General features: G+C 36.9%; 1 protein-coding gene and 1 long non-coding RNA gene across 11 annotated transcripts in view; one reads left to right on the forward strand and one right to left on the reverse strand.

Moving 5' to 3' along the window:
- Enox2 (ecto-NOX disulfide-thiol exchanger 2) overlaps window positions 1–18,524 on the forward strand; it is a 293,814-nt gene that overhangs the window by 193,509 nt on the left and 81,781 nt on the right. The window lies entirely within an intron of this gene.
- Window positions 1,562–18,231, reverse strand: LOC125344164. Its single transcript, XR_007209421.1, has 3 exons — window positions 18,193–18,231; window positions 5,929–5,934; window positions 1,562–1,936 (listed from the first exon to the last, which is right to left on the reverse strand). It is a non-coding gene; the product is annotated as an uncharacterized LOC125344164 (long non-coding RNA).

The raw sequence follows: 18,524 nt of genomic DNA on the forward strand, positions 1-18,524 counted from the left end.
ACTCAGAAAAGCTCAAAGTTGCTCTGTGGCTCAAGTGGTAAAGAGCTCGCCTTGAGCAAAGAAGCTCAGGGACAGTGCTGGGCCTTGAGTTTTATGCCCCAGAACTAGCAAAAAGAAAAAGAAAAGAAATGAAAAACTTACTGCAATAAGTAGAATGATATAAAACAGACCATTGCAGGAGTCCTTCTGCTTCTATGATGGAAACTAATTGGCTAATTTTTATTTCCTTATCATCCTCCATGAATTATATTTGCTAATAGAATGCAAATATCATTGGTAAAGAAAGAAGAGCAGAGATGAATCATTATAATGAACGTTCAAATAAAGTGCATCAGATTCAGAAAGCTATATTATTATATTGCCTAAATAAAGTCAACTAGGATTTCCTATTGCAAACAGTCTTAGGCCTTTGTGTACAATACACTTGTTAAAGTGCAATGTCTAGAACATTCATTCTTCCTGGGCAGTGCTTGTTTTTTACCAAGGCTTTCTGGAAACACAACAGAGTTTTCCCATTGAAATTCTCTTAGAACCTTTAAGAAAGAGACATATCTCTTAATTAAATGATATCCCTTTGACTTCTTTGTTTTTGAATAGCTTCAGACTTCCTGTCCTCAGTGGAAATGGGGAGGACAATGCACAAGGTTGTGTTGTACATTTCCCTAACCCACTCACCTTCCATCCTGTCCTGGAATTTATCGTTTACCTATCAGAAGCTTTTCCTTTCTTACATGGTTTGCCCAGTTCATTGGTGTTCTGAAATGAATGAACTCCAATTCTCCCCTCTGAAGAGCTTAACTGGACTTTAATAATCTTTGCAAAACTGTCTTGTGACTCTGTAGTATGAATAAAGGATAGAGGCTGTAGGTTAGATTGTAAACATCAAATTAACTTTACTGCAAAGGTCAAGCTGCTCTCTTGCCATCCTGTTGTACTTGAAGGTTAGTCCTTGCATGCTTGACCAAAACCTTCCTGTCTGAGATGCATTCAAAACAGATTTCAAGATATAGTCAGATTGAAAACCAGACCTTTGGAGATAAAAGGCTATGTACTCTGACCCCTTGCTATTTCTAATAGCAAGCAGCTGCAGTGATTCCATGTGTGTATGCAATCTATCATCGTCTCCAGGAGATGATAGGCATTAAGCTCGGAACCTTTTGCTCCAAAAGTAAATGTCTGCTCATCTTTTCCACCTTACTGCTCATGTCAGAGTAAAGAAATATTTCTTCCCTATTTCTTCCCAAATGATGTCTAAGCTTGCTTGTCTGAAAAAGTGTTGCCCCTGAGGAAACTAGACCTACCAGTGGAGTTTGGCTCAAAAAAGATATAATCAGATTCAGATAATAGAAGACACTTCTATCCTGAGTCCCTTTAACCTTCGTCTGTCTTCCTAATTTACCATGGGCTCTCTCTTTACAGCTCACCTCTTTTGGCCAACCTTGTTATGAGTCCATGAACTCCTGATATATAGATCTAATATACTCATCGTTCAAGTCCTACAAGTGTTATTCAAGCAACTGCATGCCATTTATACTCCTGAAAAACTCCAGAAGTGAACTCTGAGGCTTTCAAGTAGCATCTAGGCTATGTCAGAACTACAGAGTCTTGAAGGTGATAAGATGGGGTCACAAGAAAACTTCTTAGGACATGATAGCTCCTTTGACATAATTGCGATCTCTTTCAGATGTTCTAAGGACAGATAGCAATGGTCAACTTTCTATTTCAGAGAATACAATTTCTGTCCTACAGAGAGAAATGCCATCAGTTTGTAATTCCTAATTTTATTTCTCCAAACAAGAAACTTAATAATAGATCTAGGGAAGCTCCTTATCCTGTTCCTTGTTCTAAAGTCCATCCTTAACCTGTGACAGTATCACTGCTGACAAAGTCTGTGCAGAAACGGTGTTGGTATTCAGTGGTTGAGTTCATCATAACCCTATCTCATTTGTGAGACATGGCAAGGTGAAATAGGATACTGATGAACATAACAAAAAGTGATAAAAATGTATCCAAATGATTTTTGAGGAAAATTCAGTCCTACCTTGTGAGTAGGATAACACTCCATCTAGAGAAGAATACAAATTAAATACCTTAATTTCTGAAACAGAATAAAAACTTAGCCACTCTGTATGTATAGTTGCTGAAATATGTTGTCTCTTCAGCCTGTAATCCAGATTATCTGCCTTCCATGTGTTCAGTTAAGCAGCCAGTCTTGGAACTAGCTATACACATGATCATGCACACACACATACAGACAGAGACACACACATACAAAGAGAAGAGGAGACATACAGAGAGAGAGAGAGACAGAGACAGAGACACAGAGAGAGACAGAGACAGAAAGAGACAGAGACAGAGAGACCCACCAAGTAGACTTGCCTAAGAAGCACTGTCCAAGAGAAGCAGACACTATTGGTGGAGTTTGTTTTAACAAATGACATGAAGCTGGGAGCTGATGGCTCATACCTGTAGTGCTAGCTACTCAGGAAGCAAAGATCTGAGGATTGTGGTTCAAAGACAGCCCACACAGATAAACCTTGCAAGGAGGGAGGGAGATAACAAGATCAGTCAAATAAAACACCTCCATCATGATTTTCTTTACCTCATCTCTCCTGATTTAATCTTACATTGTCTCTTATTCATCTCTTTTGACCACCCCACTGTGAGTGCATTTACTGCTGATGAAAATGTCTAATATACTTATCAATTTATGCTGTACTACTAATATTCTTATGGGAATTTGCCCACACCTCACTTTCAGCTTTTCTCGTTCTTTTCTAACCTGTAAGACAATCTGGCTTATTGCTTTATACTTACACATACTGTGACATCTTGTTTGGCCTTTATTTGGTGTGAAAACATAATTAATCCACCACATCCTTGTACATTGTAAGTTCTATGAGGGAAGAGTTTCAATCTTTTGAGAATCCTTTGCTTCTCTCATGTTCTTCAGCTACTAATTAAAAATGCTATAAGGTCTCAGTAAGTACTTGTTCATTTGTAAGTAGGAAATGCTATCCAGATTGATGATACTAGTTTCTGAATTCATATGCCCTTTTTTCTCTCCAGGAATAAAATTTTACTTTTTCTGAGGTTATACTGTATTGTGCAAAAGTAAAAATGCACCCCATGGTTCTGCTCTACAAACTACTATCAAATTTTCCAAATACAGTGGCTTAAGGATTATATGCTTTTCACTGTAGCTGAGACAGGGCTAAAATCTCTAACCCATGGCATTCCGAGGATGCTGCCCTCCTGAAAAGGTAGCCCAAAGACTTTTGCCTCTGCCTCCTTTCATTGTATTTACTTATATTTATTATCTTTAAGTAGTGATACAAAGGGGTTTCAATTCTACATGTCACCCCCTTCAGCAGCCTTTATAATCTAAATCCTGTTTATGCAGTGGTGGTGCCATCTCTCCTCATGTTCACTTAAAACCCTGTCTATACGTCCTGTTTTTCTCAGAAAAGCTCATCAATATTGATCTGCTTTCTAGGGATGTTTTGAGGACACAATACTGATAAGAAAACACTCTCTGTGAGAGAATATTGATGACAGTTGTTTTGTGTCCACAAAAGGAGAGGGCACTCAGTAGTAATTGGAGGCCATGTTTAGCCACCCAACCACCCATTATCGTTAGTAGTCAGATTGATTTTAATGCATCATAATAATGCAGCTTGTAATCCAAATGTAAGGGGGTAATTTATTGTCAGGTGGTGGTTGTTAGCAGTAATAAGCTATTTGAACATATTCCGAGCACAGTTGTACACTTGTCTTTTGTTTCTCCTCCTTCTTTTGTTTGCTAGTCTAATATTTACCCATTTGCCTATCTTATTTTCTTTTACACTACATTTTATAGTGATGGTTTTATTCTTTAAAAATAAGAGGCATAGTTTCTCAATGAGCATCTAGGACACAGGAAAATGATTTGCAAAAGTAGTTTAAGTAGCCAAGTTCAATTTACGAATGGTGCTAGATTTTATCACTTAGCTTTATTAATGGACCTCATTCTGGTCGTATCGCTTTTCTTTCCCTAATGCATTTGTAGAAAAGCCTTTGCTTCTCCCATTAACCCCTTTAGCTGGTGTTAACTCATTCGTGGGCATGTGTTGCCATAGCTGCAGCTGCCCCTCAGCTGGAGTTCCTGTGCTTGCCTCTATATGGGCCTTGTGGGGCTGGCCTGCTTGTTCCAGGCATCAGCTGTTAGGCAGAGGGCAAGAGGCTAACAACTTCAGGGTCAAACAGCCTGCCCTGTGAGTTTAAATCCTGTCTGGTTTTATTTAGGTTTGGGTTTGTTTTTTTTTCTTTTTTAGCAGCAGATGGGCATGTGGCTGTCTAGCCTCAAGCCTGGGAAACGTGTGTGGGAACATAGCCAGTACTCTTTCTCCCTCCCCAGTTCTTTGTACCTAAGCAGGTAGCCTAACTCCATATTATAAATGATGATCAATATTTCCTCTCTTGTATGAATCTCTTCCTTCAATTTCTGAGGTGGCTGTAGGGAATCTTTTTTAACTTGTGTCTGTTCGTGGAAATAATTGCCAGTTTTGTGGAGCAACTCTTTCGTGTGTTCTTGCCCATGATTATATTATTTGCAGAATGGAAATGGAAGTTTCTTTCCACTGCTTACTCTGATTCTTTTAGATCCTCAAGGAGAGAATTTTTTTTCAAAACAAAGTGGAAATAGCATGCAAATGATTATGATACTATCTCTTGGGCAAAAGTCGGGACTTTCAAAGGTTTCTCAGGTGCAAACTGACCAGATGATGAACACATCTTGCCACCATTTCTGTTTGGGTAACCAGCCAGTACCAGCCTATCAGAAATTATTGCTAAGAAAACATTGCATTCCTATAATGTATGACTAACTATTGCTCTGGGTTTCTATGCTGACATAGACCAGAGCCAACACAACTCCCATACATGCAGCCTGAGCAGTGGGATTTGAGGATGATGTCTGAAGGTGGAGGCTTTCCACACAGCCCACTAATCCAGCATTGGAAAAGAAATTTTAATTTTGTCTGTGCTTTGTCAGCTTTCCCAGAAAGCCAGCAAGGATAAATCTAAAGATTAGCTCCAGACTTAGAAAATTCATAACTACTTCATCCTTTACCTTGACTTTAATAGAATTGATAATATGCCATCAACAATCATAGCAGAACAGCAACACAATTTACAGCTAACATTTGTATAATACATTTCAGCTTTTGAAACACTTTGACAATTGCTATCTCTTGTTTAACTCTCTCATCAGCCCTTGCAAGACTAGCCTTATTGTTGTGTGTGTTTTTATGGTGAGGAAACACAGGCACAGTGACATGAAGCCACCAGAACAAGTTTACACAGCCAGTAAATGGCATAATCTTTTGGTTCTAGACCTCTGAGGTACCCATGTTAGGCAACATTCACTGCCCTGTCATGTTCCCAGATCACTCCCCAAAGTCCAAGTAAAAAAATGAAGGCCTATGTAAGGGTTCACCTGAAAAGCAAAAGGAAAATAGCCACGTTAGAAAAGATTTCCTGTCTACACATCTACACATGTGGATTCACTGCTACGTTTTATCTTTGACACTCATCTTTTGGCTAGGTTTTGCAAGTGAGGAAGAGGGGAGATGAATGAGAAGGAGAACCCCAGAAAAGCTCTTGTCAACTAAAAATTCTTTCAAAATTAAGATAAAACACTTCTGAAGAGGCAATTTCAACATATGTAGTAGGACTGAAGATAAGCAGGAATGGGCACACAAAACTGACTCTGGGACATCTTTGAGAGGAGATGTAAGAAATCAGGGAGAGGCATGTGGTAGACTTCAAAAATAATAATTTTCTTTTTCTCACTATGTTGTGGCTACATAAGTTTCATTGTATCTTGATTTTCTTGTTTGGGTTTTTTTGAACTGTATTTATTTTGTCATTGGCCATTGAACCCAGGACATTGTACTTGCTAGGCAAGTGCTTTGCCACTGAGCTACATCCCAGGCCTATATCTTGTTTTATGGTTTATATTTGTCTTCTAAGGTCTCCTACTCAATACTAAAAAGATACTGTGAGTCAGTAGATACAGTGTGACATATAGAAATACAATTACATTGGCGAGGAAGAAAATGGGTATACGCTGATAAAAACCTTAGTTTGCTGTGACATTCTACATACCAGTGAGTTTTTCAACAAGCAGTGATTTGTGTGAAAGGTATTCTTTTCCAATAATGTTTTTGTGGTCTCTGAGGTTTTCTACTGCCTTACCCCTCACAACACCTCACCTCCTTTGTAGCACTGAACTTTTCCTTTTGAGATAAAAATAGTAGCATAGTCATTTGGAAATTTGAAGTGCTTGAATCATCACCATAAATGTATGGATTGTTATACAAAGACTTCTTTTTTGTTTTTTCTTGTTCTTGGAGCTGACTGAATGCACTGAACAGGTGGGCTTGTGTATTCATTTTCATCACTGGGTGGATTCTCTCTGACCAATGGAGACACACTATATGCACAGACTGTCAGGAATTACAGCTTTTCTCCCATGTGGAAATAAGTGGATAAGCAAATACTCCCAGCCTGATTTTCTTTCCAATTCATTATTTACAGGGAATTCACCCTTTGTAATCATTTTCAAATCAAATTTGCTCTACCAATCCCTGTAAGGTTTGCTCTGGAGATCATCGCCAACCTAGATGCCTTTTTTTTTTTAAGGCTTATATCTTCTCCTCCACACTAATGCCAATTTTAAAAAACACACAAATGGATTAAAGGTGATGTCACTAGTGACCTGGTGACTCACTCAGGAAGAAAATTTAAGTTACAGCAGAAATGGATAAAAGAAAGGAAAGTCAATAACTCATATGTCTTTGCTATTTGGACTACTATTGCTGCATTAAAATATTCAGAAGAGCTATCAAATTTAATGGGACAAAATACATCATATAAAAAATAGTTTCCAGAAAAGGCAGTTAGTAATACTATTCCAGAAGCACAAACTGCCAGCCAAATTTACTTGTATACAAACAGTTTCTGGAGTAGGCTGATATGGTGATGTCCTCTCCCCAGCTCTCATAGAGGTCACAGACATGACTATAACTCCCTTTTGTTTGGTTGGAAAGCTGGGTATGAAGAACAAGTTCTTATTCTACCCACCTATTGCTTCCCAACCTTATCATAGGTAATCCAGATGTGACACTGAGTCGTTCTTGCCGTTCTCCACCACAGAGGGAGAATCAAGAAAAATAGCACAGATACAAATGTCATCCATGTTTATAATACATGAAAAAATTAGTTTTAGCAACAGTTCTGGTGAATTTGAGGTATATGCTGTGGAGGAGGGTGGTAACACTAGAAAATATTTTGGGGGTTTTATTAGCGGTATCACTTCTAGCAGATGATTCTCCTGGATAACAAGAATGCAAATTAATCCTGCTCTTCTTTCTGGTAGTTTAATTTTTTGGTTAAGAACATGTTCAAGAGAGGCAGAGGATCCATCTTGGTTTATTTTTTTACTCTTGTAAACACATTCCCCACTATTATTAATGTCTGGTTCTTGTGCTGATATTTTAATGTCCTTCTCTCCTAAAGGAATTAAACAGTTCCCTTTCTCACTCCTAGTGGCCCCAGTTTCTGCTAATATATCAGAAGTCATCACTACAGTTTTTACTATATTTATAATAATCACTGATGTTCTACAATTATTTACTGAGGTAGGCACTGGAATAGACCCTTTTTACCTATTTTCTCCTCTAATCCTCACTGTAATCCTAATATATAAGTACTATTTTGGCCCTAATTTTTCAGATGTGAAAAACAAAGCACAGAGACATTAAGTAACTTTCTAAACAGCACTTAAGCCAGGATTAAGATCTAAAATACAACCCAAAACGAAGATCTTAACTGCTGCTATAGTCCCAATTTGTCTTCATTCATGGTCATAACTGCATTCAGGATTGAGAGTTTAACATACTTGGTCTAGCCAAATGCATGCCGGTAGCTTATGAGAGTTTGGTGTGACTGATTTTTTTAAGCAAATCATTTTAAAGCATGAAGAGTAGTAGTAGAAAATATAATGTTCTATGTAGTGAAGGCTGTTTTGGCTTTCTGATTACTTGTAAATTGGGGGTATGGTTTAAAAATTCCACTTAGACTGTCTGTGGAGGTAAGGAAGCTCAAAAAGGGGCCAGGGCTGCTGACCTAACACAGAGCCATTAGTCATTGCCTCCTGTGGCTGAGTGTGTATATATAGCATTGCCCTTAATATCTGAGGATGGCCCTGCTGAGGCAGCTAGTTCCTAAGCCAAAGTTCCTATTATAAGTAGGATTTAACACTTGACTTGTTTATAGGCATCATGGCCAGGGTCCCAGGCCTCTGACTTAGACCAAGGCCTTGTAGTAAATGGCTTGCAGAGCAAGTCAACAACATAGTTTAATACCCATCCTCTCAGAGCCCACACAAATATAGAATACAAATGACTCTGTTTACTCATTACTTTTCTTTTCAGAAAAAAAACTTATAGAATATTATCCACTCATACTCGTCAACCCAAACAAGAACAATTCCTATTCTAGGTTTTAGGCCAAGCACAGATACAACTTTATTGTGTACCTTTTAATGAATCACAGTACCGTGATAGTTGGTTATCTTAAAAAATTCCCATTTCAAAGTCACATGGAGATTAACATCACTTCCATCTATGCTCCCCACCATTACCACTCCTCATTCAAGTCTCCCCCTTCATTATAATATCAATATGTAGCCATTAGAAGACTATGCAAAAAAAAAAAAGAAGACTATGCAATAGGTTTTCTTATATTCACCAGTCTATGAAGTCCCTTGAGGGAAAGGAAAACATGAAATATTCATCTTGGTACCACCACATAGTACATGGACTTACCAAGTTTGTTAAATTAATTTTCAAAATATATTCTGAAGTCCAGCCATAATTTCACTCAAAAATTCAGGTACTTAGAAATAGAGATGTAGCTCAAGTAGTAGAGAGCCAGCCGTGATCAAGAGATTTAAGAGATAATGCCTAAGACTTGAGTTCAAGCCCCAGCACACACAAAAAAATGAGGTACACCTAGCTAGTACATACTGACCACCTATATTGTCTTCACCAATCACACTGTGAAAGTGGTGGTATCATTCTTATTTTCAAATGAGAAAATTGAGGCTTGGTATTTCTCAAATTCGGTGGGCATGAGTTACCAAGGGTACTTGTGTAATGGGAGAAGATTTGCCAGCACCACCCATGTGGAAATCTCAGCCTGTTTAGCAAGCATATCAGATGATCTGATACACATGGTTGGAACACTCTTTGACAAACACAGGTGTACACAGTTGCTGCCCAGAAAATGCATAGTAGAGCAGTTCAGACTAGCCCTTTTAACTCCCAATATAGTTCATACTATATTTATCTTTGTTATATTCTGTCTCAGAATGGCAAGGAAGTGGACTGGAACATGTGGAAAGATTTTCAGCAACAAGGATTAACGCAAAACAACTCTTGGTTTAACCTTAGCATTCTTTTGTTTTTTCCTCCACAAGATCTTGCCAGACATGCAACAACATAGCAGCCAACTTGCCAAGTCACCTCTTAGGCAACTTACCTCAGGAACGCACAAGCCAGAAAGCTTTCAGAACTCTCTGCATTTAGGTTTCTATTTTTCCTTCTCTATCTTGCTCCCTGAGCCACCATCACCAGCAAGCACACCATGCTCAGTACGTGAAATGCAATTTGTTGATTTGTTAAGTATTAATATTTCTAATATTAAGTATAAATATTAATAGTTGAAAACCAATAGCTACAACACCTGAAATTCAAAATATTAATATTTCATTGATGGGAAAGAAATGAGTGCTTACAAGGCAATCAGTGTAGAAATTATAAGAGCTATAGTAGGTAGCATTTTTTTTAGTTTATTTTTTTCTTATTTATTATCAAAGTGATGTACAGAGAGTTTACAGTTTCATATGTTAGGCCTTGGGTACATTTCTTGTACTGTTTGTTACCTCCTCCCTCATTCCCCCTTCCCCCTCCCCCTTTCCCTTTTCCCCCATGAGTTGTTCAGTTGGTTTACACCAAATGGTTTTGCAAGTATTGCTTTTGGAGTCCTTTGTCTTTTTATCCTTTGTCTCTCGATTTTGATATTCCCTTTAACTTCCCTAGTTCTAATACCAGTGTATACCGTATCCAGTACACAGATGAGATACAGTGATAGTGTGGGTACAACCACAGGAAGGGGATACAAGAGGATCATCAACAATAGAAGCTACGGTTTCACATGGCATGTTGAAAGTGATTACAACAGTGATATAACACTTGTTTCCATAACATAGAGTTCATTTCACTTAGCATCATCTTATGCATTCAGAAATGTGGAATAAATGTGATAATCCCACTCTAGACTAGAGGGTCATAAACAACCATTCATTCTGGACCAAGGTAACACTAGTTCACTGGTATGTCAGATGTCCAAGAAGGTGAGAGATTGGTAATTTTGAAATATAGCCCAGAAATAACCCAGAAGAACCTATCTTTGTTATTGCTGGTCCAAGATTTTCACAGTGAGCTGGATGGGGTCCTAGGATCCATGAATCCAACTTCAACCTATTTCTCTTGGCTCACATTAATCTGATAACCTTGAAGTCATACTTGAGAATCCATCCTGAAATAAAATGGAGACCCCCTAGCTCCAGCTCAGAGATATGTTTGAAGAGACTCCCACAAGATGCTGGAATGGTTTCTTTTATAACAAAAAATAAATAAGAAGGTAAGGAATGTGGAAGTAAAGTCATGATCAGTGCTTGATTTATGTCAGATATTGGACTCAGCAAGTTTAATGATAAGGTCTTGTGGTTAAAAGTGTGGTTAAAAGTATATCTTGTGAAATTGAACTCTAACTGCAGCATTACCTATATTTCTGGCAACCTGAACTATTTCTTAACTTCGTTGTTCTTTGTTTTCCTTATCTATTAGATTCATATAATAGCCAGTTGAGGTGAATCGCAACTGTAATCGTAGCTGTGCAGGAGGCTAAATATGGAGAACATTCATTCGATGCAAGCAGAAGCAGAAATGTTGGTGAAACTGTTGTCACCATTAAATCACAGAAAAAAAAAAAACGGAAGTGGAGCTGTGGCTCAAGTGGTAGAATGCTAGCCTTGAGGGACAAAAAGGTCAGGGACAGTGCCCAGGCCCTAGTTCAAGCCCCAGGATGAAAGAGAGAGAGAGAGAGAGAGAGAGAGAGAGAGAGAGAGAGATTGATTCATATATTGATGAATATTTCCTGTCTCATTGGGTGGTTGTAAGAATATGATTATGTGATCCATATAAAGCTTTAAAACAGTTTTTGATATATAATAAAGATATGATCAATCTTAGAAGTCAATATCATTACCGTTACTTTAGTACAGGCATTATTTTCTACAGCTACAAATGAATAAATGAGTTAATAAGTTTGAGTAACTCTCCTAAAATCATACAAGTCATAAGTAGCAGAACTAAGATTTGACATTTAGATGCATCTGTCTCCAAGGTCTGTATTCCTTCCACTTATGTGTTGCTTTCATAAACGTGTTATGAATTCTTGGGATAGGCATATGCCAAAACCTGTGGCCTTCTTCCTCCGTATACCACCATCCTACTCCCATGCACCTGCTATGAGGAGGACTGGCTTGATTCTATAAGCTCTTATAGATCTAATTAAAAACCTGAAACATCCTTGTAACTGCTTAAATATGGAGATAGCTATCTCCATGACCCTCCAGCTTGTATACAGAACAATGAACCTGGGCTGGGAATATGGCCTAGTGGCAAGAGTGCTTGCCTCGTATACATGAGGCCCTGGGTTCGATTCCTCAGCACCACAAATACAGAAAATGGCCAGAAGTGGCGCTGTGGCTCAAGTGGCAGAGTGCTAGCCTTGAGCAAAAAGAAGCCAGGGATAGTGCCCAGGCCCTGAGTCCACGCCCCAGGACTGGCAGCAAAAATAGAACAAATAAACAAAGAACAATGAACCTCCCAAGATGGAGTTCAATTTGTGAAAACACCCTCATCTTAATATACTCATCTTCATACATTGAGAATCAAGCTGTTATTTCCCACCTTATCTCACCACACTCATAATCCCTGTAAGAATGATTACTTCTGACCCAGAGAAATACAGACTCTATGGTTTCCCTAAATGGCAATAATTAGTACATGTCTAGGATAGTTCTAGCAGAATATCACAATAGCTCAATGGCTATGTACATATGAACACATAAGATGATGCTAAACAAAATGAACTCCAACTTATGGAAGTAAGTGGTGTATCAGTGTTGCTTTTATTTTCAATGTACCAAGTGAAATTATGTCTTTTTCTTTTTGTCTTTCTTCCACATGGTTTTACCCCTGATGTCAGTGTAACTGATTTTGGTACTCTGGGTATTATATATACGTTTATCAGAACTAGAGAAGGGAAGGGGAACATCAAAATGGAGAGACAAAGAGTGAAAAGTGAACCAATGCAACAGCAATACTTACAAGACAATATGCTGTAAACTAACTGTACTACTCAGGAGAGAGGGGAGGGAGTGGAGGAAGGAGAAAGAAGGAACGAAAATGAGGGAGGCGGTAACAAGTTTGATAAGAAATATACTCACTGCCTTACATATGAAACTGTAACTCCTCTGTACATCACTTTGACAATATTTTTTTTAAAAAGAATGATTACTTACTACATAGACTAGCATTAGCATTAAGAACCTGTTCTATCTCCTCCCATCCTGTCTCTTCCCCTTCTTTTCTTTGAGAAGTGAAGACATCCTGACTTCTTGAGTGACTCTTTGATCCAGCTGAGGTAGCACTCTTAAGAAAGTAGTCACTGCTTGTCTATTAGTGCCATCTATTCCAAGCTGTCTGAAAACTTTGTATTACAAAAGCTTCTCTGTTTTCTTTCCAGCCTGTATATCCATGATGCAAGCTGAGGCGTCACTATTGGTGACATCTGCAGCAGGAGAGAGCATGGGTGCCTGAGGCTGCAGTACATTATCCACAAACAATGATAGATTGTTAATTTTCAAGGAAAATGAACAAGGACTCTAACACCTGCGGTGCACAATATATTGCTTCATGAACAATAACTACCATCCAGAAGATAAAACCTTGAGCCTTGGGCTTAATGCAGACCCAAAACATGATTTATTCTGCTGTTTTCTTTCACTTAGTGAGAGAATAGAAAGCACAGTGTTATTCATTACCAGGACACCCAACCTTACCCTCTTGACATAATCTTTCACAAGTAATTTAATTGAGACAGGATCTTACTATGTTGTCCTGACTGTTCTGGAACCTGGTATGTATGTTTGAACTAACAGTCCTCATGCCTCCACCTCTAATTGCTAGTATTACCATTGCCACCATACCCACCCCACAAATAATACTTTTTGAGTGCCTGCTGTATGCAGGGTTCTATATAATGTACCAGACAAAACGTTTTCTTCTGTGCAAACATTTCTAAATTGCATCTCCCTTTCCTTTGTCACAATGGTGTTTGTAGTGCTATTTCCAGTACTACCCTCTAAATAGCACCCCATCATTCTTCCACAGTACCTGGACTCCCCACCACAGAGATTTTTTTCCTTTGTTAGAAAACATAGAAATAACTGCTTATACTGATAATAGGTTCCTGGTGGAAGGTTTGATTAGACTTCTCTTAGTAACACAGCAATATAAGAGAGTAGGGCATAAACTATTAGCATTGAGATTTGCTGTACAGTAGATGTTGTGGGTGGAACAGGATTGTGGAAAGAAGGAATATGAGGTACTTTCCATTAAGAACACATAAAAATTGGGCTGGAGACATAGCTCAAATGACAGAGAGCTTGCCTTCAAATGTGAGGCCCTGAACTTAGACTCTATTACTGTCAAAATCTCTCTTTCCTCCTTCTCTCTCCTTTTCTCTCTGTCACACACACACATATTACTACTACTACTACTGATCAAGGTAGTAACAGACATATTTAGGACCAAATAGTTGTTGCACAAGAAATGCTGTCTTGTGCATCATACAATGTTTAGTAGCATCCCTGTCTATCTACTAGACATTAGTAGCAACTTCCTGCCCTCAAATCAGACAACCCAAAATGTCTCCAAATGTTGTCAAATGTCCTTAATAGGTAAACTTGACTCCAATTAAAAACTACTGCAGTAGAGGCCATAAAGAGCATCCATTTGTATAATGATGATCTCTATACCTATCCCATCTCAAATATCCTATAACTTTGTAACTCCCCTACTTTAATGTGGTATAGAAGGTAAGAACATGATTTGTGGAGCCAATTTCCCTACTTTCACATCCTAGTTGCACTTTAAGCCGCCATATGGCTTCTGTTCCTATTATGGGAATAATGAGAGGAGATACTTTAAAGGATTGATGTGAGTTTTCAATTAATATACATAAAATGCCTAGAATAGCACCTGACACATAGTAAGCATTAGGTACGTTTGATGATTAACACTATGATGATTAATAACATAATTAAATTTCTATGACTGGCATTGTTACTCACCATTTAACTAAGTCCTAGTATGTTTCAGAGGTGTGATCTCTTGCCCAGATTTGGACCACTATTGTCTTTCTGCAGAAATAACTAGAGAACCATGTCTGTGGTTCTGATCATATAATGCAAAGTGATTTTACGTATATGTGAGTCTATCAAATAGGTAATGCAGGCAAGCCCTATTCTGTTCATACTTCTCTTGTTTAAATGCACATTTATTGGTACCTACTTTGAGCTAAGCATGTTAAAAGAAACAAAAGTGAATGAGGTTTATGCCCCCTGCCCTCAATGAACACTTATGGCTGCTAGAAACACATTTATTTTATTAAGCATAATTAGCTTAAACTTATTAAGGAAAGTCTTATTCCTTCTTACATTTGAATAATTTCTCTATGATGAAAATTACCTCTCCACTAGGAATAACAAGAAGTAGGGGATTTTAGAGTTTATAGAGAGAGACACACACACACAGAACATCATGGTTAAAACATTGAAGGCTATATGCCAAAGGGCTAGACATACACTCTTTGGAAGCATTCACCATGTGATGGGTAAAACAACATTAGCATCAGAATTACTTGTGCTCTCTACAACTCATTGGCTATGTGATATTGACCTGATCCCTTAAACTCTGTGTCCTGGTTCTATTGTATATATAATACATAATATATTATATATATAATATATAATACATAATATATTATATATATAATATATAATACATAATATATTATATATAATACATAATATATATACATACATATACATAATATACATATACATACATATACATAATATAATATACATAATACATAATATATAATATATATTATATATAATACATAATATATTATATATATAATATATAATACATAATATATTATATATAATATATAATAATGTGTATACATGCTTGACTTCAATTACACTTTGAATCCCTCAAGTAAGGACTGGGATGGCTTCACCATCATCATTGTGACTATTACCATGTCATTATTACCTTTTACCAAATGCTTGATAAGAACCAAAAACTATGCTAAGATCTTTATGCTCACTACCTAATTTAGTCTATATCAAACCTATAAGTTGTGTATTATCAATCATCTAATTTTGCCGCAAGCCATTTTTCTTATCAAATCAAATTCTTCATTCATAACATAATTTAATTTAATTCACAATTTAATTCATTTTAATGTGTCATTATTTTATTTTTGTATGTTTTAATATCTATCTCCTACACTAGAGTGTAAGCTCCACGTGACCATGGATGAGGTCTGTTTGAATTATCATAATAACCCAACATCCAAGATAGTGTCTGATACATAGAAAATGCCCAGTGTGTTACGATATGTAGGAAAGGAAGGCTATAAAGCAGGTAGACACAAATAGAACATTTTTTTGAAGAGAGAATAAGCACATTCAAGTCACTAAGTAGTGGAACTAGACTCTGGTTCAGTGCCATGTGGCTCCGAAACCAGTGCTCTTGATCACTAGCAAAACTGCTTTCTACTTTAAGCAGCTTTCAATAGGTGTTTATTGACAAAAATCTTCTCAACGTTGCACTAGATTGTGTAATAAATTTTAGCAAGCATGAATCAATTGATATAAGCCTGCATATATGAGAGAGTGAAGTGTACAAAAGTAAAATGCCAAAAGTTTTTGGAAAGTTAAGGAAAAAAGGAGAGAGAAGAGAGAAGAGGAGAGGAAGGAGGAAAGAGGAAATATCTGTAATTACTAATTACACTAAAAGATATGTGTATGCATATAGTAATCAGTTTCAAAGAAATGACAGTAACTGACTACTTAATCAGTGATTTATAAACATTACAAAAATAAACAGATGGCATTGATTTGATGGTGATGGAATAATACCAACTTGATGTAGACAATCACTCCCAAATCTCTTTTGGTGCTAATGCACTCATTCCAAAATGCTATATTTTCAATTCAGTTACCTGGAAGGCACTTAAAACTACTTGACAAACTCTGATCTCTTAAGGAGTTGTCACACAGCAGTGTAGGAGAAACAGCGTGGTAGGGCATATTCTTCAGACTTAGGGACAGTAGTTTGAAGACCATTTGATATTTACTGGCACTTGCCTTCTAAGTATTCTTGGCTGCTTACCACTTGTGTAATTGCACAAGTTATAGAAAAATGAACAATCTCTTCCATTAGTGGTATAGGATTTGTTTGACAAAACTAATTTAACGTAGGGAAATTGCTAGATATGCTTATCTAGTCTTGAAAGTGAATCGAGCCAGGGCTTTACTTTTCCACTTCTCAGTGATAATTCTAAACAGACATTTGGCACAGCATGTTTTGTTAGTATGGATCCTGAATCCAGATTGCTGCCATTGGATCATCTGGGATCTCTCTTTGAAAGAAAAACTGAACAAGCTTGCATATATATATATATATATATATATATATATATATATATATGGCTGTGCCTATATAGAAACATAGTTATAGCTAATGAAATTAAACCAAATTTGTAGTTGGGTATAACTGTCCTTGGTTATAGCTCTAAGAAAATTCCTAACATATCTACTACAGAGAAAATCAATTTAGCACTAGTGCCAAAAATAATTTATTATTCAGAACAGATATACAAATAATCAAAAATGCCATTGCATAGGTTGTTTATTACTTCCAAAGCCAATATGACTTCACTGTTATTACTCATTTAATTATCTCTACATTATATCAGGCACTGAATTAAGAAACAAGGGGGCATATTAAAATGCAGAGAATGGTACCCAAAACATTTGAAATCTATAAGGAACACACATTATCAACAAAGCAAACATTGGCTTAAAGGATGGAAAAAGAGCTTCTAAGCAAATGGAACTTAAAGGCAGACAGAAATAGCTATACTTGTGCCTGATAAATTAGACTTCACACTGAAATTAGTGAGACAGAAATGGTCATTTCATATTAATCCACCAAGAAAAATATTAATATATGTTAACATATACTACCCAACCAAATATAACAACATATTAAAAACCATGATCACGAACCATGATCAAGTCAGTTTTATTCCAAGATGCAAGATGGTTTAACAAACATAAATCAGTGAATATCATGCAGGGTAAATAAAATCAAGGACAAAAATCACATCATCTCAATTGATGCAGAAAAAGCCTTTGACAATATACAACATCCTTTCATGATAAAAGACACTAGGGATAGAAGGAACATACCTCAATGTAATGAAAGATGTATAAATAAATATAAATATATATAATATATAAATATAGATACACATATATAGAGAGAGATGTATAAATCTATCTATGACAAACATATAAGCAACATCAAACCAAATAAGAAAAACTGAAATCCTTTAAATTCAGGAATAAGACCAATTTTCATTCTTTCTACTCTTATTCAAAATTTTACTAGAAACTTTTAGCCACAGCAATAAGACAAGGAAAATAAATAAGATGAATTTAAGTAGAAAAGGAAAAAGTCAGATCATCCCCATAAGCAGATGGTATGATTCTATATTTTAAAGGATTATTAATATTCCACCATAAAATCTGAGATTTGATAACACTTTGGGCAATGTAGCAGAATGTAAAAGCAACATACAAAAATAAATAGTTTTTCTCTATACCAGTTATTAATGAGCTGTGAAAAAAATTAGGAAAATAACTCTGTTCACGAGAGCCTCACCAAAAAGAAAGCCAGATACAGTGGCTCATGCTTGTCATCTTACTTATTTAGGAGGCTAAGAACAGAAGGATGAACATTCAAGGCCAGACTGGGAGAAAAGTTTGTAAGACTATTGTCAACCCACAATTGGGTGCAGTGGCACACACCTGTTGCACAAGCTACATGGGAGGCTGAGATTGGGAAGACTGTGGTTCCAGGCTAGCCTGGGCAGAAAAGTTCATAAAACCCAGACACCATGAAAAGGAATCTGGATATGGTAGCATACACCTGAGATCCCAGCAAAATACATAAAACGTTAATAAGTGGATCACTGTGCAAGTG

Source organism: Perognathus longimembris, chromosome 28 (assembly GCF_023159225.1).
Source record: "Perognathus longimembris pacificus isolate PPM17 chromosome 28, ASM2315922v1, whole genome shotgun sequence".
NCBI lineage: Eukaryota > Metazoa > Chordata > Mammalia > Rodentia > Heteromyidae > Perognathus > Perognathus longimembris.